At 41.4% G+C, this 23,901-nt stretch overlaps 1 protein-coding gene across 1 annotated transcript in view; it reads left to right on the top strand.

The window, feature by feature from the left end:
• Positions 1 to 23,901, top strand: part of LOC139381353 (RNA binding protein fox-1 homolog 3-like) — a 753,561-nt gene that overhangs the window by 131,956 nt on the left and 597,704 nt on the right. The window contains exon 2 of the mRNA XM_071124817.1: positions 9,472 to 9,581. The gene's annotated coding sequence lies outside the window, so the exon portion shown is untranslated. The remainder of the gene's footprint in view (positions 1 to 9,471; positions 9,582 to 23,901) is intronic.

Genomic DNA, 23,901 nt, shown 5'->3' with positions numbered 1-23,901 from the left:
TGATTAAAATACATCACAGTCATAGCAGGTCAAATGTTTCTATAACTGTTCCTGAAAATGTTATTGTACTTAAGGATATATTGGTCTTCAAAATAATTGTATCTACAACAAGATATCTTATGATATATCTCTGACCATCTCTGGATAATGCCAATGTAGCCGATGCGAAATGGCTAGCTAGTTAGCGGGGGTGCCCGCTAATAGCGTTTCAATCGATGAAGTCACTTGCTCTGAGACCTTGAAGTAGTGGTTCCCCTTGCTCTGCAAGGGCCACGGCTTTTTTGGAGTGATGGGTAACGATGCTTCGAGGGTGACTGTTGACGTGTGCAAAGCGTCCCTGGTTCGCGCCCAGGTCGGGGCGAGGGGACGGACTTAAAGTCTGTACTGTTATACCAATACACTACTGAGATATTAATGGTAACTTGATGAAAGAGCAATGAAACACAGTACAATGCAGTAAAAGTGACTATTCAACTGTAAGACAATGACATCCACATTATTGTACTGTAATAACAAGGGATTAGAGCAAGCTGATTGACTGTAGACATCACATAATACAATATATGAATGAATACTAGGTATTTTAAATCAGTTAAACTTCTAGAGACCTAAACAAAGGTTTCCAAACTAGCCGTGATAACAGGGCAAACAGATAAATACTCAACCATTAAAAATGTTAAGACCAACCACCATTATGATTTGTTTCATATATACACTTGATTGCTGGAATAAAAAATACTACCATATATTACTTAAATTGGTACAGGACTCAAACTAACGTGTGCAACAAATATAGCCATTTACAAGGCACGCCTTCAAATATGTTAATGAGCCCGCGATTATTTCTTCCCCCATAATATATCTCCACAATCCACCATAATTTCCAGTTTGCTGGGGTAAACATATACCAAAATAGCAATACAGTAGTTTATTGTTGAATTGTATTTACAATAAAATCTAACGGATCCCTTCCTCCATCTCTCCTTCGCACCCTCACTCCCACCCTCCTCCCCCTTTTCTCCTCCCTCTCTCCCTCCCGCCCTCCTCCCTCCAATTACCCTTCCCCCTCTTTCCTACCATGATTAATGACAGTTTGATGAGGCCGTCTTGTTATCTCTCTCTCTCTCTCTCTCTCTCTCTCTCTCCTGAACCTCTGCTACCAGTACACATACCAAGTGGTTATGGCACCTTTGTTCTTAATTCTTCTTGGGGTAGAGGGGGTGCTAAACTGACAAATGGAACTGTTTTAAGATGATCATACTATGGATCATTTAGCTATTTGATTTAGAATTTGAGGATCCCTTTAGGTATCATTTAGGCATGACTTGATAAAATGTAGATTTTGGCTTACTACTAAAGCCCATAGAAACGCATTGAATAACACATTCATAAATGGCAAAAAGGACAGTAAAAAATACATCGTAAGAAACAAGGTTTTGAAGTGTCTCGTAATTCTATATATTTTTTTACACACATTTAACCGCTTTTTGGGGGTAGGAACAAAACTACCTTCATACTTCCATTTGTTTTCTAAAACCGGTACTGTTAACCTTCAGACAAGTCCCGTGACACTTGTGGGGGTTGTGGAGCAAAATGGAGAACGCCATCGTATTCGTGAGAATCTCCCCTTTCCACAACGGTAACATTAGTTTGTAGGCCAAACGGTTCGGATGCTACCAAACAGACTGTACTGACTTTGGACGAGTCGCCTGACACTTGTGGGGGTCGTAGAGCAAAACCGTTCGGATGCTACAGACATTTACGTGAGAAGTCTCATGGCCTGACAAACACAGCTCTAGCTCTGCGACCTTTCACTGCAGATGCGGAAATGCGACACTGGCGGATGCGGTGTGTCAATCGACTCTAGGGTGTTAAGAAACAAAATGTCACACAACTTGTCAACCTGTTTAGACATGAATGGGATGATTCTAAAGCTTGGTGATTTTTTTGTTGTTTTAAGATCCCACTGATAAACTCATGAACAGAAAGAGTGCTGCCTGCTAAAATGCTCTCACCATGCTAGGGAATCCCTTGGGGCTGCAACACACGCTCACACGCACGCACTCACACATGCACACACACACACACACACAGACAGAAAGTGACAGACGGGTGGGCGGACTTACACAAACATGTCTTCATGAGTGTCCTCACCCTGATGCCTCTAGCGTTGTTGTAGACAACAGAATGCGTGATTGCAAAGCAACCCCAGTATTATCAGCATTAAACTCATTACAACACTATTGCTCATTCTGTAAAGGACTCTGTTGAAGAAATAACCGCTAATTTGCCTAATTGACTATGACTAGCTGTCTACAGTGTCTTGTGTTGAAATGTGTAAGGGACCTTGATGAGAAGTTAGGGCTTAGGCTTTGTGATGTGTTTGGGAGGGGTTTAGACTTACAAAACATTGTGAGAGTTTAGGCCTTATTTTGTGAGTGTTTTGGAGATATTTAGACTCATATTTTTATGAGCCCAGTTTGTCAGTTTCTCCTGTGAGATTGTGTGTTTTATGATGTATCTTAATGTTTTCTTTCTTTTTGGAATTGGTGAATTGGTGTGAGACCGGGGCTCATGGTAAATCCTGTGAATGTGTGTTTTTGTGTGTGTGTGTGCGCGCGTGAGAGTGTGTGTGTGTGTGGGTGTGACTGTGTGTGTGTGAGTGTGTGCATGTTCGTTTGAGGTGGGAGGGCAGGTTAGACTGCTTTTCAAAACACTCATCCTATTCTCTCAGGCTATCAATGAAAAATGAATAAGCGAGAGATCGATCTGATAGAATCACAGTGGGAGAGACAACTGTACTCTGGAGAGAGGAGGAGCAGGGAAACAGGAGGAGAAGAACGCAAGAGAGGGTTAGAGAAGAAGATAGAGAGAGCAAGATGTGTGACCTGTTGCCACAAGGGCAACCAGTGAAGAACAAACACCATTTTAAACACAACCTATATTTATGTTTATTTATTTTCCCTTTTGTATTTGCAAATAATTACACAATTACACAAATAATTAGACTGTATATAGATATAATATGACATTTGAAATGTATTTATTATTTTGGAACTTTTGTAAGTGTAATGTTTAACGTACATTTTTTTCACTTGTTTTGTCAATGTTAACATACTGTATGTTTCCCATGCCAATAAAGCCCCTTAAATTGAAAAAACTGAATTGAGAGAGAGAGAGAGAGGGGAGAGAGATAGAGGGAGAGGAGAAATAGAGAGAGAGGAGAGAGAGCACGCTGAGCATGCACTCTTGTGGGGCCCTTGTGTTGAGGATCAGCATAGCAGAGTTGTTGTTGCCTACCTTCACCATCTGGGGTCGGCCTGTCAGGAAGTCCAGGTCCAGGTTGCACAGGGCGGTTCCAGACTCAGTGCCCTGAGCTTAGTGATGAGCTTGGAAGGCACTATGGTATTGAAGGCTGAGCAGTAGTTGATGAACAGTATTCTTACATAGGTATTCGTCTTGTCCAGATGGGATATGGCTGTGTGCAGTGCGATGGCGATTATGTAATATGTGGATCCGTTGGGGTGGTATGCTAATTGTAGTGGGTCTAAGGTGTTGGGTAAGGTGGAGGTGATATGATCCTTAACGAGCCTCTCAAAGCACTTCATTATGACAGAAGTGAGTGCTACGGATAGAGATCAGATAGAGATCATATGCTGTGGAAAGGGAGACAACAGAGGTGAGAGAGAGAGAGGGAGAGAGAGAGAGACTGAGAGAGAGAGAGAGAGAGAGGGAGAGAGAGAGAGAGAGAGAAGGTTGAGCCGGGAAACAGGAGGATAAAAAATAGTAGGAGTTAAAAAGAGATAGAGATGATGTGTGGTAGAAAGGGAGAGACGAGAGGAGAAGGACAGAGAGGAGAGCTAGAGAGAGCTATGCTATCTCTTTTCTCTCTTCCCCAATAGTGCTATGGTGTTGAACTAATGTCCAGATACAGATGCATTGTGGTTAGGCAGCCAGGTCACCCGTGATACAGGTCAGTATTCGACCTCCATCCATGTCTGACAACGTCGGCCACTAGTGGCAACAGTGAGCAAGTGCTGCTACCTTCAAGTAGGTTTTGGTTTTGCTTATGATGTTGGATGGGTGTGAACGTGTTTTTGACTCTAAAGCTTGCAAGTTCGTATCCAGTGATAGAAAGTTGTTATTGAGATTTTAGCCCTTAGATTAACCATTCGGACGTAATGCTTAACCTTAAGATTTTGGAGTTAATGCCTAAACAACCTTAAACACTTTGAAATTTGACATTTGCAACAACTTCAAAGTTTGATGTTTGAGAAGCACTGATGAACGTCTAATTCTGATGGATAGCTGTGGTAAGCAGGTGTGTGTAGGCTAGTCAGAGAAGTGTATTAGCCACACGCAGGCTCACACACACAGTGTATTAGCTCCACATATACAGCTAAAAAGCCTCAACAGAGTACTACATTAATACTACACAATGTCTGCAGCCTGCAACTTAATCTCATAGTTTCATATTTTGAGGTAATTGGATACTATAGGGCTTCTTTCATACTCATTCTTTGGCATTGTTTACTAGAATAAAATGCATACAGTGTATGAATGTTTGGGTCTGATGTGTGTGACCAGGTTATTTTGGGATAGTGCAAGTTTTGTGTGTGTGAGATCGTGTGTGTGTTTGCTCCCGTGAACCCAGTCAGCAGGGAACAGGATTCTCACATCCGTCTCACGCCAGTGGAGAGGTGTATGGGTCAGACGTCTGGAGGCTGTGTGTGTGTGTGTGTGTGTGTGTGTGTGTGTGTGTGTGTGTGTGTGTGTGTGTGTGTGTGTGCGTGTGTGTGTGTGTGCGTGTGCGTGTGCGTGTGTGTGTGTGTGTGTGTGTGTGCGTGTGCGTGTGTGTGCGTGTGCGTGTGTGTCAGTGGCAATGTCTCTGTGCCCATATAGTAATTGTCAGAGTTTGGCAGGGCAATCAGTTCCATGCCACTGAACTCCATGTCTCTACACACACACACACACACACACGCACACAAAAACCACTCACACACCCATGTGCACGCGGCCATGGCTGTAAGGGCAGAGCAGTGAGATTCCCCAGCAGTTGAAAATGAAAGTTTCTCCAGGTTCAGCCATGTCACTGTTGACAATGACAGTGATGCTGTCATGGAATGAGCAGACACTATGTTGGACATTTACACTCACACACACAAACACACACATAAACACACGCACACACACCTCAGCATACATGTTATAGGTGTTATGTGTGTGTGTGTGTGTGTGTGTGTGCGTGCGTGCGTGCATGCATGTGTGTGTTTGCATGGCTGTGTGTCCAAATTAAAGTGTGAGCTATTTTCATCCCACCATCATTATCTTTGTCCTCAAGTGTCCCAGTCCCTTTAATATGGTAATGTTCCTGTAGTCCCTGGCAAGGTAATTGTTTAGTGCTTTGAGTTTGACTCTCTGCAGTGTCTCTCTTGTACCCAACTCCTCTCTAAATACTTTTTAATCAGGCAGGCTTTAACTAAATGTTTAGTGCACTGACTTCAACTGTGTCTAGGTGAAGGACATATGTTGTTGGTTTATTGTTTGTCTTTTATCTTTAAAAGATACATTCATAGAAATCATAACGGAAAATACAGGGAAATTACAAAACAATATGCTTTTATGTACTACAATTTTATAAGTTGTTTATGAAGATAATAGTTGTAGATTTGACTACACGCACACACACTCGCCAGTCGCATACTCACACAAACAGACGCACAAACACACACACACACACACACACACACACACACACACACACACACACACACACACACACACACACACACACACACACATTCCTCTGTTCCCAGTTTGAGTACCCAGACATGACTCTCCAAACCACCCCTTAATTTAATTCAGAATGAAATTAAGGAACATTCCAACAGCCTCTCTCTCAGCAGCAATATATAGGCCAAAGCCAAGGGCTGTTATTTGACAGTAAACCCAAAAGGAGCAGCACAGAGAGGGGGCTTAGATTTCACTAATCCCCCCCTTGCCTGGGTGAGACTGCCATCTTTCTCCTCACTCTCTCTCTCTTGCACCTTGGGTTTTTCACACTAATTCTTTCTCTTGCTAGTTCTGTTTCCACCCCCCCTCTCTTTCTTCTCCCCTCTCTTTTCCTGGGTTGTTTCTAAGAGAGATACAGCCTGCTGTATTTTTGGCTGAAGTGTTGATCCTGTTTGTGTATCGCCCCAGGCCTCTCCTCCTCTCGTCCTTTCCTCTGCTCTACCGTTCCACTTTCCACTCTTTAGGAAAGCTGAGTCCTCTCTGTCCTTATTTGTTGACTGAGAGAGAGGCAGAGAGAGCGAGGGCGGGATACTGAGGGAGAAGGAGAGTAAAAGATAGGGGAGAGGGAGAGGGAGAGAGAGCGAGGGCGGGATACTGAGGGAGAAGGAGAGTAAAAGATAGGGGAGAGGGAGAGAGAGCGAGGGCGGGATACTGAGGGAGAAGCAGAGTAAAAGATAGGGGAGAGGGAGAGAGAGCGAGGGCGGGCGGGATACTGAGGGAGAAGGAGAGTAAAAGATAGGGGAGAGGGAGAGAGAGCGAGGGCGGGATACTGAGGGAGAAGCAGAGTAAAAGATAGGGGAGAGGGAGAGAGAGCGAGGGTGGGATACTGAGGGAGAAGGAGAGTAAAAGTTAGGGGAGAGGGAGAGAGAGCGGGGGCGGGATACTGAGGGAGAAGGAGAGTAAAAGAGAGGGGAGAGGGAGAGAGAGCGAGGGCGGGATACTGAGGGAGAAGGAGAGTAAAAGATAGGGGAGAGGGAGAGTAAAAGATAGGGGAGAAGGAAAGTAAAAGATAGGGGAGAGGGAGAGTAAAAGATAGGGGAGAGGGAGGGTAAAAGATAGGGGAGAGGGAGAGTAAAAGATAGCGGAGAGGGAGAGTAAAAGATAGGGGAGAGGGAGAGTAAAAGATAGGGGAGAGGGAGAGTAAAAGATAGCGGAGAGGGAGAGTAAAAAATAGGGGAGAGGGAGAGTAAAAGATAGGGGAGAGGGAGAGTTAAAGATAGGGGAGAGGGAGAGTTAAAGATAGGGGAGAGGGAGAGTAAAAGATAGCGGAGAGGGAGAGTAAAAGATAGGGGAGAGGGAGAGTAAAAGATAGGGGAGAGGGAGAGTAAAAGATAGGGGAGAGGGAGAGTAAAAGATAGGGGAGAGGGAGAGAGAGGGGTAAAAGATATGTACTGTATTGGCTGCTGGAGGCAGAGAAGAATAGGAAAAAGGAGTTCAAGCGGGACACAGAGGGAGAGTATATCTAAGAGAGTGAGAGTGAACGTGAGCGATAGAGAGAGAAAATAAATGTTTTTCGTATTGAGTCACTGCAGTCTGTGCAAGGCCAACGGATTGATGACAGTCACCCTCATCTCTGCCAAGACACCATACTGCAAAGCACACTACACAGTTTTCCTTCTCGGTCGTTCCACCTCAAAGAATTTAGACACCCACCATCTCAGATTGTTCTGAAAATCATTTCTGTTGTTAGAAAGAGATCGGATAAGAATTCGTGCAATATTATTTTGTTGAAATTAAGCTAATTGATTGCAACCAAATTGGCCATTTTAATATTCAATAAATATAGTACCTAACATCCAATTTGGACTAACCTTTGTTCTAACAATGAGATAGACATGAGCATTCCAAAGAAATGGTCAAAAGCCATGGATACCTCACACCCCACAATCCATTCCAATTCCACCCCAACAACGTGCACATCGTGTCAGTTCTCTGTCTTTGACAAGTTGTTTGGAGTTGCGGCTAGGAGTATTGTTTTTTCATCTTATGTAATGTATTCTCAGTGAATATGGCGACGTTATTTTTTGTTCAGAGAAATTTGTCATTGAAGTTGTTGGGTTTATGTCCCATCTTACATCCTGATGTTACCGGGTTCTGACGTCTAGATGGTGCTGTTCCTGCTATTAGGTGATAATTTTTTAAGGAATCCCCCACACCCACATTGTTAAAGGGATAGTTCAATCACATTACAAAGTGAGTGTGGAAGAGATGAAAAAAGTATTGTTGTCTATCAACAATGACAAGCAACGGGGTCTGACAACTTGGATGGAAATTACTGAGGATAATAGTGGAAGATATTGCCACTCCTATTTGCCTTATTTTCAATTTAAGCCTACTAGAAAGGGTGTGCCCGCAGGCCTGGAGGGAAGCAAAAGTGATTCTGCTACATAAGAATAATAAAGCCCCCTTTACTGGCTCAAATAGCCAACCAATCAGCCTGTTACCAACCCTTAGTAAACTTTTGGGAAAAAAATGTTTGATCAGATACAATGCTATTTTACAGTAAACAAATTGACAACAGACTTTCAGCACGCTTATAGGGAAGGATATTACATAAGCACAGAACTTACACAAATTACTGATGATTGGTTGAGAGACATTTATGATTAAAATGTTGTGGGGGCTGTTTGGTTAGTCTTCAGTGTTATGGCTTTACACCACCTGCTATATTATGGAAAAATAGTTACCTGTCTAACAGAACACAGAGGGTGCTCTTTAATGGAAGCCTCTCCAACATAATCCAGGTAGAATCAGAAATTCCCCAGGGCAGCTGTCTAGGCCCCTTACTTTGTTCAATCTTTACTGACATGAGTAAATATTTTCTAAAACAAACTAACGTTCTTTAAAAAAACAATTACCTAATAGCAGGAACAGGGGTCAGAGGTCAGAACCTGGCAATATCTGGTTGTGAGATTGGACATAAACCGAACAACTTCAATGACAAATTTATCTGAACAGGAAAGAAAAAAAAGAGACCACCACATTCACATACATGACATACGATGAAGAAACAATACTCCAAGACGCAGCAACATATTAGTTGTCAAACATAGAGAACTGATAGTATATACTCGTTGTTGAGGTGGGATTGGAGTGGGGTGTGGGGTGTCCGTGGATGGCTTTTGGCCTCAAATCTGATGAGATACTGTAATTATTGAATATTATATGAATCCTATGAATTCAAATAGACAATTTGGGTGCAATCCACAACCTTATTTCCTCAGAAATCAAATTTTATTTCAACAAAATAATGTTTCCGGAATGCTTATCTTATTTAACGATTTCAGAACAATCTGAGATGGTTGGGTGTCATGGCTTGATGAAATGACATGGAACAACCCTTATTCTGTGTCTCTGTAGCACCAATACACACAGTCAGTACAACTGTCTTTCTACTTCTACAATTTTTACTATTTCTCTTATTTTCTACTGCTGAGTTTCTCTGTTTCTCTGCCCACCCGCCAGCACACCTTTGCATTGACCCCATACCTCGGCGTGTGTGTGGGGTTGGTTCTGTACCCTCACATATAGACAGACAGAGGTGATGATCATGAACTGATATCGACACAGCTCAACGATAAGGTCAGCACACACACAACCTATCCATGTGGGAATTCACTAACCAACACTCTCTCTCTCTATCTCCCTCTCTCTTTCTCCCCTTCTCTCTCTCTCAAGCGTGAAGAAGAGTATAGATGCTGAGTGTGTGATAGAAAGCGAGGAGCATCAGACACCAGTGGACATCATCTTTCCAGACCAAGTTCTTTTGAGATTGCAGATACAACAAGGTAGGACTCATCTTCCTCACCTTCCAAACCTATAAACACACACACACGCACACACGCACGCACGCACACACACACACACACACACACACACACACACACACACACACACTACTACTCTCAACGTCTATCTATCTATCTATCTATCTAGTACCAGTCAAAAGTTTGGACACACCTACTCTTTATTTATTACTATTTTCTACATTGTAGAATAATAGTGAAGACATCAAAACTATAAAATAACACATATGGAATCATGTAGTAACCAATTTTTTTAAACATATAAAAGTATATTTGATATTTATATTTTAGCCACCCTTTGCCTTGATGACAGCTTTGCACACTCTTGGCATTCTCTCAACCATCTTCACGAGGTTGTCACCTGGATTAAATTTCAATTAACATGTGTGCCTTTTTAAAAGTTAATTTGTGGAACTTCTTTCCTCCTTATTGCATTTGAGCCAATCAGTTGTGTTGTGACAAGGTAGGGGTGGTATACAGAAGATAGCCCTATTTGGTAAAATAACAAGTCCATATTATGGCAAGAACAGCTCAAATAAGGAAAGAGGATTATTTTAAACCAGGTAGGCCAGTTGAGAACAAGTTCTCATTTACAACTGTGACATGGCCAAGATAAAGCAAAGCAGTGTGACAAAAACAACAACACAGAGTTACAGATGGGATAAACAAATGTACAGTCAATAACACAATGGAAAATCTGTATACAGTGTGAGCAAATTAAGTAAGGAGGTAAGGCAATAAATAGGCCATAGTGGCGAAGTAATTACAATTTAGCAATTAATGCTGGAGTAATAGATGTGCTGATGACAGTACATCATGATTTTAAGACATGATGGTCATTCAATACGGAACATTTCGAGAACTTTTAAAGTTTCTTCAAGTGCATTCACCAAAACCATCAAGCCCTATGATGAAACTGGCTCTCATGAGGACCGCCACAGGAAGGGAAGACCCAGAGTTACCTCTGCTGCAGAGGATAAGTTCATTAGAGTTACCAGCCTCAGAAATTGCAGACCAAATAAATGCTTCACAGAGTTCAGGTAGCAAATACATCTCAACATCAACTGTTCAGAGGTGACTGCATGAATCAGGCCTTCGTGGTTGAATTGCTGCAAAGAAACCACTACTAAAGGAAACCAATATGAAGAAAATACTTGCTTGAGCCAAGAAACATGAACAATGGACATTAGACCAGTGGAAATCTGTCCTTTTTAGTTCCATCTGCCGTGTCTTTGTGAGACGCAGAGTAGGCGAACGGAGGATCTTCGTGGGTGTGGTTCTCACCGTAAAGCATGGAGGAGGAGGTGTGATGGTGTGGGGGTGCTTTGCTGGTGACACTCTCAGTAATTTAGTAACTTAGAATTCAAAGCACACTTAACCAGCATGGCTACCACAGCTTTCTGCAGCGATATTCCATCCTATCTGGTTTGCTCTTAGTGGGACTATCATTTGTTTTTCAACAGGACAATGACCCAACACACCTCCAGGCTGTGTACAGTCCATTTGACCAAGAAGGAGATTGATGGAGTACTGCATCAGATGAGTTGGCCTCCACAATCACCTGACCTCAAACCAATTGAGATGGTTTGGAATGAATTGGACTGCAGTGAAGGAAAAGCCGCCAACAAGTGCTCAGCATATGTGGGAACTCCTTCAAGACTGTTGGTAAAGCATTCCTCATGAAGCTGGTTGAGAGAATGCCAAGAGTCTGCAAAGCTGTCATCAAAGCAAAAGGATGGATACTTTGAAGAATATGATATATATTTAGATTTCTTTATCACTTATTTGGTTACTACATGATTCCATAGATTTTATTTCATCGTTTTGATATCTTCACTATTATTCTACAATGTAGAAAATAGGAAAAATAAAAAATAACCCTTGAATGAGTAGGTGTGTCCAAACTTTTGACTGTTACTGTATATATTATCTAATTTACACCTCATTACACATTACAGGTATTAATGGCTATCCAGACCCAGTTTTCATCTCCCTCAAATGTAACATTAACACTGACTACAGTGCCTTGCGAAAGTATTCGGCCCCCTTGAACTTTGCGACCTTTTGCCACATTTCAGGCTTCAAACATAAAGATATAAAACTGTATTTTTTTGTGAAGAATCAACAACTAGTGGGACACAATCATGAAGTGGAACGACATTTATTGGATATTTCAAACTTTTTTAACGAATCAAAAACTGAAAAATTGGGCGTGAAAAATGATTCAGCCCCTTTACTTTCAGTGCAGCAAACTCTCTCCAGAAGTTCAGTGAGGATCTCTGAATGATCCAATGTTGACCTAAATGACTAATGATGATAAATACAATCCACCTGTGTGTAATCAAGTCTCCGTATAAATGCACCTGCACTGTGATAGTCTCAGAGGTCCGTTAAAAGCGCAGAGAGCATCATGAAGAACAAGGAACACACCAGGCAGATCCGAGATACTGTTGTGAAGAAGTTTAAAGCCGGATTTGGATACAAAAAGATTTCCCAAGCTTTAAACATCCCAATGAGCACTGTGCAAGCGATAATATTGAAATGGAAGGAGTATCAGACCACTGCAAATCTACCAAGACCTGGCCGTCCCTCTAAACTTTCAGCTCATACAAGGAGAAGACTGATCAGAGATGCAGCCAAGAGGCCCATGATCACTCTGGATGAACTGCAGAGATCTACAGCTGAGGTGGGAGACTCTGTCCATAGGACAACAATCAGTCGTATATTGCACAAATCTGGCCTTTATGGAAGAGTGGCAAGAAGAAAGCCATTTCTTAAAGATATCCATAAAAAGTGTTGTTTAAAGTTTGCCACAAGCCACCTGGGAGACACACCAAACATGTGGAAGAAGGTGCTCTGGTCAGATGAAACCAAAATTGAACTTTTTGGCAACAATGTAAAACGTTATGTTTGGCGTAAAAGCAACACAGCTGAACACACCATCCCCACTGTCAAACATGGTGGTGGCAGCATCATGGTTTGGGCCTGCTTTTCTTTAGCAGGGACATGGAAGATGGTTAAAATTGATGGGAAGATGGATGGAGCCAAATACAGGACCATTCTGGAAGAAAACCTGATGGAGTCTGCAAAAGACCTGAGACTGGGACGGAGATTTGTCTTCCAACAAGACAATGATCCAAAACATAAAGCAAAATCTATAATGGAATGGTTCAAAAATAAACATATCCAGGTGTTAGAATGGCCAAGTCAAAGTCCAGACCTGAATCCAATCGAGAATCTGTGGAAAGAACTGAAAACTGCTGTTCACAAATGCTCTCCATCCAACCTCACTGAGCTCGAGCTGTTTTGCAAGGAGGAATGGGAAAAAATTTCAGTCTCTCGATGTGCAAAACTGATAGACACATACCCCAAGCGACTTACAGCTGTAATCGCAGCAAAAGGTGGCGCTACAAAGTATTAACTTAAGGGGGCTGAATAATTTTGCACGCCCAATTTTTCAGTTTTTGATTTGTTAAAAAAGTTTGAAATATCCAATAAATGTCGTTCCACTTCATGATTGTGTCCCACTTGTTGTTGATTCTTCACAAAAAAATACAGTTTTATATCTTTATGTTTGAAGCCTGAAATGTGGCAAAAGGTCGCAAAGTTCAAGGGGGCCGAATACTTTCGCAAGGCACTGTACCTATCCTATGAATGACAACTTGCAGTTGTATGCATTACAACTAACAATTTCTATCGACAAGGCGTTTTTAGTACACAACCCTCACTCTAACTCTGCCTTTCAGACTTTCAGTTTCAAACTGACTGTTAAAAAGTGTACTATGAGCTCTGTGAATATTCTCTGTACAGGTTCAAAATAGCTAGTGGATGTATGGAGTGAATCTTTGAATAGTTTGTAAATGTATGGAGTGAATAGCTCATATGTTTGTGGATGTATGCATTGAATAGTTTTTATTTTTGTAATATTTTGTGGATGTATGTGTTGAATAGTTTATATGTTTGTAATTTTTTTTACCTTTATTTACCCAGGCAAGTCAGTTAAGAACAAATTCTTATTTTCAATGAAGGAACAATGGGTTAACTGCCTGTTCAGGGGCAGAATGACAGATTTGTACCTCGTCAGCTCTGGGATTTGAACTTGAAACCTTCCGGTTTGTGGATGCATGGAGTGAAGAGCTGATATATTTGTAATAGTTTGTGGATGCATGGAGTGAAGAGCTGATATATTTGTAATAGTTTGTGGATGCATGGAGTGAAGAGCTGATATATTTGTAATAGTTTGTGGATGCATGGAGTGAAGAGCTGATATATTTGTAATAGTTTGTGGATGCATGGAGTGAAGAGCTGATATATTTGTAATAGTTTGTGGATGCATGGAGTGAAGAGCTGATATATTTGTAATAGTTTGTGGATGCATGGAGTGAAGAGCTGATATATTTGTAATTGTTTGTGGATGCATGGAGTGAAGAGCTGATATATTTGTAATAGTTTGTGGATGCATGGAGTGAAGAGTTTAATAGTTTATTGAATCTCATTACCATTATCTCCATACATGGGAGCCCAGAGGCTATTAATGTGGCTTGGGGGAAGAAATCCATATAAATGTAATTAATACACAGGCGTTCCCATACAATTACTACACCAGAGCCAGAGAAACTGGGCCGGGGGCAGCAGGGTTCCGTGGGACTGTTTAGGCCTGGATGTGTGTGTGATGGACTTGGATTGCAAAATCTTGCAGAAATATGCATGCCAAAGCTTTGGGGAACTTCTTGGAAGAATTTAAATACCGCACCCTCCCACCCTCTCTCCCTCCCTCTCGCCTCCCCCTCGTCTCCTCCATCTACCCTTTCTCCCAAAGCAGTTTAAAAAATGGACTGAATCGGTTACAATTTAGTTTTTTCTCTTTTTTACCTCCCAAAAGCGCTAGAATCTATCATTCGCATTGAGGACTCCAGCTGGATTTAGCCTGATGCTAGAAGGGAGCTACAGTAGCTAGTGTGGTTAGCTCAGGTCACCAGGGGAGTGATGGAGCTCCAGAGCTTGAGGGGGGTCTGAAAGGATTAGTACACAGGCCAGGTGTTGCTTTGTGTGGGTAGAGTTACAAACAGCGAATTATTTGGCTGTGAATGAACTAGGTTAAACCTCTACAGGATCAGTGTGTCCACCGCGGGATGGTTGAGCTAACATAGGCTAATGTGATTAGCATGTGGTTGTAAGTAACAAGACATTTTCTGATATTGGCAGAGCTTAAATTCTTGTTAATCTAACTGCATTGTTCAATTTAGAGTAGTTACAGTGAAATAATACCCTGCTATTGTTAGGCACATTAGGCACATTTGGACAGTCATGATACAACATTTTGAACAGAAATGCAATGGTTCATTAGATCAGTCAAACATTTAGCACATACACTGCTGCCATCTTGTGGCCAAAATCAAAATGGCACCTTGGCTGGCATAATACATTATGACCTTTCTCTTGCATTTCAAAGATAATGGCACAAAAAAATACAAAATAAACACTTTTTTTCTTTGTATTATCTTTTACCAGATCCAATGTGTTATATTCTCCTACATTAATTTAACATTTCTACAAACTTCAAAGTGTTTCCTTTCAAATGGTACCAAGAATATGCATATCTTTGATTCAGGTCCTGAGCCACAGGCAGTTAGATATGGGTATGTCATTTTAGGCGGAAATTGAAAAAAAAGGGGCGGATCCTTGACGACTAGTCGTAGTCCAAAAATGTAATGTGAAACTTGACTGAAAAACTTGTACTCATCAAACACTCTCCAACACACAAGACAGCAGTATAGAAAATAACTAGTTATACAAGTTATACATTTTTATTCCAGTGGATTCTCATATCACTGCACTGCAATCCACTGTGGTGCATCCTAGTTTGCATCAAAAATTCTGCCCTATTCCCTACATAGTGCACTTCCTGGTCAAAAGTATTACACTGTATAGGGAATAGGGTGTCATTTTGGACAGAACCAAGTCATTTTATCAATATTGGTGGCTTTTAGTCTGCTTTTCCAATGAGATTCCCTGTGCGTTTTATGATGTATTTTATATGATATAGTGAATTGTTCTCTCTGTGCTCTCGCAGGCAGTACCATGCCTCTCTCATGTCTGATAACTGCTGTTGATCAATAGCAATATAGCATCGGTGTGTGTGTGTGTTTGTGTTTGTGTGTGTGTGTGTTGATAGCGAGCAGGGGGGTGGACAACACAGTGAGTGTAGTACTTCTCCACACGAAGCAGATTGAATTTCAGTGTGAAATGGCCCTCGCCACCACCTACCCATAATCCTTCACACCTTTTATTATCTTTTCTATTATGTCCTCCATCTCAGTTTTACACTTCATCATAGCTCCCTCTGTCCTACCTATACTACCCCCTCGCACAGACACATACACAAACGTACTCACAAACACACACACACACATCCATACACGCACATGCACACACACACATATTGCTCCCCTGTTCCCCCCTCCACCATCTCCCCTTTATATGGATGACAGTAGTATTTCAAAGCGTAAACATGTCCTCCCCTGTGTGTCATGTCCTGCCAACAGTGGCCTGGTGGTGGTATTTTTGCGCGTGTGTGTCTGCATGTGTGCTTGCAAATGTGTGTGTGTGTGTGTGTGTGTGTGTGTGTGTGTGTGTGTGTGTGTGCAGCCATCTTATATGGGCTCCTCAGAGGCAGGCCAATCCAATGGCCGATTGATTTTAATTGCTGGGTGTTAGATTGAAAGTGACTAAAGAGGGGAGAAAATAACAATCAATCTGCAAATGGAGCAAGGAAAGGAGAAGTGGTGAAACTCTTGACTGTTAATGTAGTAACTTGAATCAATGAATGGTAAACGATTTGTGTTTGCATGTCCGAGAGCACATGCTTTAGTCTGTTTGTTTGCAGGATAATCTATGTGTGTGTGATTTAAGGAGGCAGGGTATGAGGTGCGTATTCTGTGAACAGCTAGTCAAAGGACGACACACAACTGGCACTCTGTCATGGGGTTGTGACTCAGAGTGTGTGTGTGTGTGTGTGTGTTTGTGTGACTATTGTGTAACGTCGCATTCACGTGCTTGTCTGAACTCTGAAATCCGACTTGCTAACTTGTTGAATGTAGCAAGTGTTCAACTACCACCAGTTAGCAAGTCGGACATTTCTGAGTTTCCTATCAGATTAATGAGGCATAAGATGTGCACTGTAAAAAATATCCTGTAATTTTTAGAGTAAATTACTGGCAGCACAGTAGACAGGAGATTACTGTACGTTTACAGTAAAATAAGGCATCACAGAAACCAGTATTTTTTACTGTAGATTTGCAGGACTTTTACTGAAAACACAAACTTACAGCATAATACTATAACACCTTTCAACAGCAACATGCTGTATTTCTAGAATGTGCAGTGCATTACTGGAAGAACAGTAGTACACAGTTGCAGATTTACATTGTGGGCAGCATTTATATTGTATGTATTTGATATTCATATTTCAATAGTTTCAAGTATTTCAGGTATTTGGAGGTTGCACTTCACTGGCCTGACATCCAATTCATTTATTTTTAATTAGAATACATGCATTTTGTATTTTTGTATGAATGTACACTACCGTTCCAAAGTTTTTGGTCACTTAGAAATGTCCTTGTTTTTGAAAGAAAAGCACATTTTTTTTGTCCATTTAAATTAATTATCGAATTAATCAGAAATACAATGCAGGCATTGTTGATGTTGTAAATGACTATTGTAGTTGGAAATGGCAGATTTTTTATGGAATATCTACATAGGTGTACAGAGGCCCATTATCAGCAACCATCACTCCTGTGTTCCATTAGCACATTGTGTTAGATAATCCAAGTTTATTACTTTAAAAGGCTAATTGATGAAGAGGCAACTCTGGGATGCTGGTCTTCTGGGCAGAGTTGCAAAGGAAATCCATATCTCAGACTGGCCAATAAAAGGGAAATGATTAAGATGGACAAAAGAACAGACACTGAACTCTGCCTAGAAGGCCAGCATTTCTCAAACTAGAAACTCTAATGTACTTGTCCTCTTGCTCAGTTGTGCACCGGGGCCTCCCACTCCTCTTTCTATTCTGGTTAGAGCCCGTTTGCGCTGTTCTGTGAAAGGAATAGTACACAACGTTGTATGAGATCTTCAGTTTCTTGGTTATTTCTCGCATGGAATAGCCTTAATTTCTCAGAACAAGAACAGACTGCCAAGTTTCAGAAGAAATTAATTTGTTTCTGGCAATTTTGAGCCTGTAATCGAACCCACAAATGCTGATGCTCCAGTTACTCAACTAGTCTAAAGATGGCCCGTTGTTTTGCTTCTTTAATCAGCACAACAGTTTTCAGCTGTGCTAACATAATTGCAAAAGGGTTTCCTAATGATCAATTAGCCTTTTAAAATAATAAACTTGGATTAGATAACACAATGTGCCATTGGAACACAGGAGTGATGGTTGCTGATAATGGGCCTCTGTAAGCCGATTTAGATATCCCATAACAAAATCAGCCGTTTCCAGCTACAATAGTAATTTACAACATTAACAATGTCTACACTGTATTTCTGACCAATTTGATGTTATTTTAATGGACCAAAAAATGTGCTTTTCTTTCAAAAACAAGGAAATGTCTAAGTGACCCAAAACACTTGAACAGTAGTGTATTTAAGTAAAACAAATACCAAGTAGCTCGCTTAACTACAACAACATTCTCAATAACGATAACATAATCTTTTTACTTGCTATGAATGTGATATGTTCTTGTTAATCTACCTTAGTTTAATGCACTGACTGTAAGTTGCTCTGGATAAGAGTGTCTGCTAAATGATCAAAATGTAAATGTAAAAAATGAACACTTGCAAAGCACACTGCTGGGTATTATTCTAATGAGCTCTGCCGCAAAACAAGGCCAAATTTGAATAATATCCAGCACTGGGCTTTGCAAGTGTTCATTTTTACATTTAGATTTACATTTTGGTCAGTTAGCAGACGCTCTTGTCCAGAGTGACTTACAGCCAGTGCATTAAACTAAGGTTGATTAAAAAAACACATCACAGACATAGCAAGTAAAACGTTTCTGTAACTGTTACTGAGAATGTTGTTAAAGTTAAGTATACATTGGTCTTCAAGGTATTTTGTAGTTGTAGAAAAGGTGCAGTTTGATGTTTGTTTGCCCTTTTCTGGCTAATGCCAAGTATTTTACTATAATAATCACAGTAACTTGGCACCAGCTTTCTTTACGTTACTGTAAAATCAGAGCAGTGATTACAATACAATACTAAAACATGTAGATACCTATACTGTAATCATAATATTGCTATTTTACAGCATTTTACTGTAAATACATTGGATTGGTAGTGATGGGGAAACAAAGATACATAAAGCATTGAGCATTTCCAGTCAATTGTGTCAAAACTTGGTTCATATCTCACGGCTTTGATCAACACGTTCTACACTAATGGCACCTGCTGGTCAAAATTATTTAGACCAGCCAAATTATTATAGATGACTCCCACATGCCATAACGCCTGCACAGGGTTACATTTTTGTCTTCTAACAAAACCAATGTCAAACCAATCAGGTGGTTGTTTGACAAAACAAAGCATTGGATGTCATTGATCACGTGCTTCTGATAAAGTGATACAAGCATCGACACACTGCTTAGCAATTATGATGCATGCCTCAGAGCTTCAGTGTCAAACGTAACATCACTAGGCAAAACAGATTAAGCGACATGGCTAAACACTCAACCATTAAAGGTTTGAGACTTGGTGCCGCTCTGATCTGTCCCCGATAGACATTAAATCTTTAAGGAACTACTACCAGATTTCAGTTAAATTGGTACAGCAAAAACTAAAGGTTGCAACAAATATAGACTCTTACAGGGCACGCCTAAAAATATGTTAATGAGCCAGAAACAACAATACCATAGTTTGAGAAATTGGGCATCCAGCCAGGACGGGTTGTGCCAGCTCTACGCTCGAGACATCCAGTGCCACACACGGCCCAGTGTATCCGGTGCCTGCTCCACGCACCAGCCTTCCAGTGCATCTCCTCAGTCCGGTGAGACCTGTTCCGGTTCCACGTACCAGGCCTCCAGTATGTCTCCCCAGCCTGGTAAGCCCTGTGGCAGCTCCACGCACCAGGCCTCCAGTACGTCTCCTCAGTCTGGTGAGACCTGTTCCGGCTCCACATACAAAGCCTCTAGTGAAGATCCATGGCACGAAGCCTTCAGTGATGATCCATGGCCCGGAGCCTGTAGTGATGATCCATGGCCCGGAGCCTCCAGGGATAATCCATGGCCCGGAGCCTCCAGTGATAATCCATGGCACGAAGCCTCCAGTGATGATCCATGGCCCGGAGCCTGCAGTGAAAATCCAGGGCACGGAGCCTCCAGCGACGGTCCCCAGGACACGGAGTCTCCAGCGACGGTCCCCAGGACACGGAGCCTCCAGCGACGTTCCCCAGGACACGGAGCCTTCAGCGATGTTCCCCAGGACACGGAGCCTCCAGCGACGTTCCCCAGGGCACGGAGCCTCCAGCGAAGGTCCCCGGTCTGAGCCTCCAGCGACGGTCCCCGGTCCGGAACCTGCAGCGCCGGTCCCCGATCCGGAGCCTCCAGCGACGGTCCCCGGTCCGGAGGTCCCGGCGACGATTCCTGCACTGGAGGCGCCACCAAAGTGGGGGGAGCCTAAAGCGGAGCGGGGTCTGCGTCCCGCACCGGAGCCCCCACCGGATCCCCCTCCGAGAGTAGATGCCCATGTTATTTCCTGTTTAGTGTCTGTGCCTGATGGAACTGTTTGACTGTTCGCATTCATTTTTGGATTTGTTATTTTTGTTTGAGTGTTTCTTGAAAATAAATATCATGAACACTTTCCACGCTGCGCTTTCGTCCAGTCTTCCTTCCACCGACGACGAGCGTTTCATTGTGGTAGGAAAAGGTAGCTTAGAGAGAGATCAGTATTAGAACGAACCACAGCAGGGGACTCTGGGACTTGAAGTGTTTCTCTGTTAAAATCTCATCACCAGAGATTCAGCTCTAACGTATGTCTTATGCAGTGCGTTCAGAAACTATTCACGCCCCTTGATTTTTTTGTTGCTGGCCTACATACAATACCCCATAATGCTAAAGTGGAATTATGTTTATTTTTTATTTGACAAATTAATCCAAAATCATAAGCTGAAATGTCTTGAGTTAGTAAGTAATCAACCTCTTTGTTATGGCAAACCTAAATATATTCAGGAGTAAAAATGTGTCACATAATAAGTTGCATGGATTCACGATGTGTGCAATTATTAATGCTCAACATGATTTTTGAATGACTACCTCACACATACAATTATCTCCAAGGTCCCTGAGTCAAGCAGTGAAATTAAAACACAGATTCAACCACAAAGACCAGGGAGGATTTCCAATGCCTCACAAAGAAAGGCACCTATTGATACATGAGTAAAACAAAACAAAAAAGCAGACATTGAATAATCCTTTGGACATGGTGAAGTTATTAATTACACTTTGGATGGTGTATCAATACACCTAGTCACCATACAGATACAGGCGTTCTTCCTAACTCAGTTGCCGTAGATGAAGGAAAGCGCTCAGGGATTTTTCCATGAGGCCAATGGTGACTTTAAAACAGTTACAACGTTTAATGGCTGTGATAGGAGAAAACTGAGAATGGATCAACAACATTGTAGTTACTCCATAATACTAACCTAATTGACAGAGTGAAAAGAATGATTATTGTACAGCATAAAAATATTCTAAAACATGCGTCCTGTTTGCATGAAGGCATCACAGTAACACTGCAGACATTTGTCAAAGCAATTAACCTTTGGTCCTGAATACAAAGTGCTATGTTTGGGGCAAATCCATTACAAAACTTTACAGAGTATCACTCTCCGTATATTCAAGCATAGTGGTGGCTGCATCATGTTAGGGGTATGTTAGGTTGCAATGGTTAAGGACTGGGGAGTTTTTCATGATAAAATAGAAACTGAATGGACCACAGGCCCCCAAAAAATTGCACCGGCAAATTCCTAGAGGAAGACATGGTTCAGTCTGCTTTTCACCAGACACTGGGTAGTGAATTCACCTTTCAACAGGAAAATAACCAAAAACACAAGGCCAGGTCTACACTAGAGTTACTTACCAAGACGAGTTGAAGTTTTGACTTAAATCTACTTGAAAACCTTTGGCAAGACCTGAAAATGGTTGTCTAGCAATGATGAACAATCAATTTGACAGACCTTGAAGAATTTTGAAAATAAATAATGGGCAAATGTTGCAGAATCTACATATGGATACCTCTTACAGACTTACCCAGAAAGACTCACAGCTGTAATCACTGCCAAAGGTGTTTCTACAAAGTATTGCCTCAGGGGTGTGAAAACTTATTTAGATGAGATATTTCTGTATTTAAATTCCAATAAATGTGTTACAATTTCAAAAAACATGTTTTCGCTTTGTCATTATGGGTTATTGTGTGTACATACGTGAAAAAAAACGTCTATTTAAACCATTTTGAATTTAGGCTTTAACACACCGAAATGTGGAATAAGACAAAGGGTATGAATACTTTCTGAAGGAACTGTAAGTACTACAGAGACAGATATAATTAATACAGATATATAGTTTGTATTTGTTTGTATTATGGATCCCCATTAGCTGCTGCCTCTACTACCATATATCTACAACACAAAATCCATGTGTACGTGTGTGTATAGTGCATATGCTATCATGTGTGTGTGAATGCGTGTATGTATGTGTTGCTGTGTGTATGTCTCTTCACAGTCCCCACTGTTCACAAGGTATATTTTAATCTGTTTTTTTTAATCTGGTTTTACTGCTTGAATTAGTTACTTGATGTGAAATATGTAGTACTGTGTGTCTCCCATAGTCTGTTCTGGACTTGGGGACTGTAAAGAGACCTCTGGTGGCATGTCTTGTGGGCTATGTATGGGTGTCTGAGCTGTCTGCTAGCAGTTTAAACAGACAGCTCGGTGCTTTCAACATGCCAATACTTCTCACAAATACAAGTAGTGCTGAAGTCCCTATTTTATTTTTTATTCATTTTGGCTCTCCGTACGTTTAAGGGCCAGCTGTTCTGCCTTGTTCTGGGCCTATTGTAATTTTCCTCAGTCCCTCTTTGTGGCACCTCACCAAACGACTGGACAGTAGTCCAGATTCGACAAAACTAGAGCTTGTAGGACCTGCCTTGTTCATAGCGACGTTAAGAATGTAGATTAGCAATTTATTATGGACAGACTTCTCTCCATTTTAGCTACTGTTGTGTTTAATATGTTTTGACCATGATAGATTACAATCCAGGGTTACCCAAGCAGTTTAGTCTTCTCAACTTGTTCAATTTCTACATTATTCATTGCAAGATTTAGCTGAGGTTTACGGTTTAGTGAATGATTTGTACCAAACGCAATGCTTTTAGTTAACTTATTTATTTCTTGTCACCCATTCTGAAATTGACTGCAGCTCTTAGTTTTTGTGTGGCGTTTTCCTTTAACAATCTTTTGGTATTTGTTTGTTATTTGTTTCCCAAAATATTTTGCATGTCCAGAAATCAAGTTTTCAATATATGTAACTTTCAAAATACAGAAATCTGGCTGGTTTTATGCATTTTGCATCATAACATGCTGCGTTTTACATCATATGATACGGGCCAGATTTCTGTACTTTGAAAGTTACATATCTTGAAAACCTGATTGCTGAATGGACTAATGAAACAAATACCAAAAGATCCACAATATTGCAGGGGATGTGAAGCCATAACACATGTTTTTCCAGCAGCAGATTATGATTGATAAAGTCAAAAGATGCACTAAAGTCTAAGAAAACAGATTCCACAATCTTTTTATTGTGACTTTCCCTTAGCCAATGAAAATCTGTTGTTAATTTGTTTACTGTCAAACAGCATTTTTTTCACAAGTTTACCAAGGGTTCGTAACAGGTTGATTGGTCAGCTATTTGAGCCAGTAAATGGTGCTTTGCGATTCTTGGGTAGTGGAATTACTCTTGCTTCCCTCCCGGCCTGAGGGCACACAATTCCTAGTAGACTTAGATTGAAGAGATGGCAAATAGGAGTGGCAATATTGTCTGCTATCACGCTCACGCACGCAATATTGTCTGCTATCACACACACACACACACACACACACACACACACACACACACACACACACACACACACACACACACACACACACATACACACACACACACACACACACACACACACACACACACACACACAATAAGATATATGCTAACTTTCAGGTATTTGCTGACACACACACCTAAACACACAA

Source organism: Oncorhynchus clarkii, chromosome 23, assembly GCF_045791955.1.
Source record: "Oncorhynchus clarkii lewisi isolate Uvic-CL-2024 chromosome 23, UVic_Ocla_1.0, whole genome shotgun sequence".
NCBI classification, from domain to species: domain Eukaryota; kingdom Metazoa; phylum Chordata; class Actinopteri; order Salmoniformes; family Salmonidae; genus Oncorhynchus; species Oncorhynchus clarkii.
The sequence above is the reverse complement of the archived record's forward strand: the minus strand, read 5'-3'. Positions and strand labels throughout refer to the sequence as shown.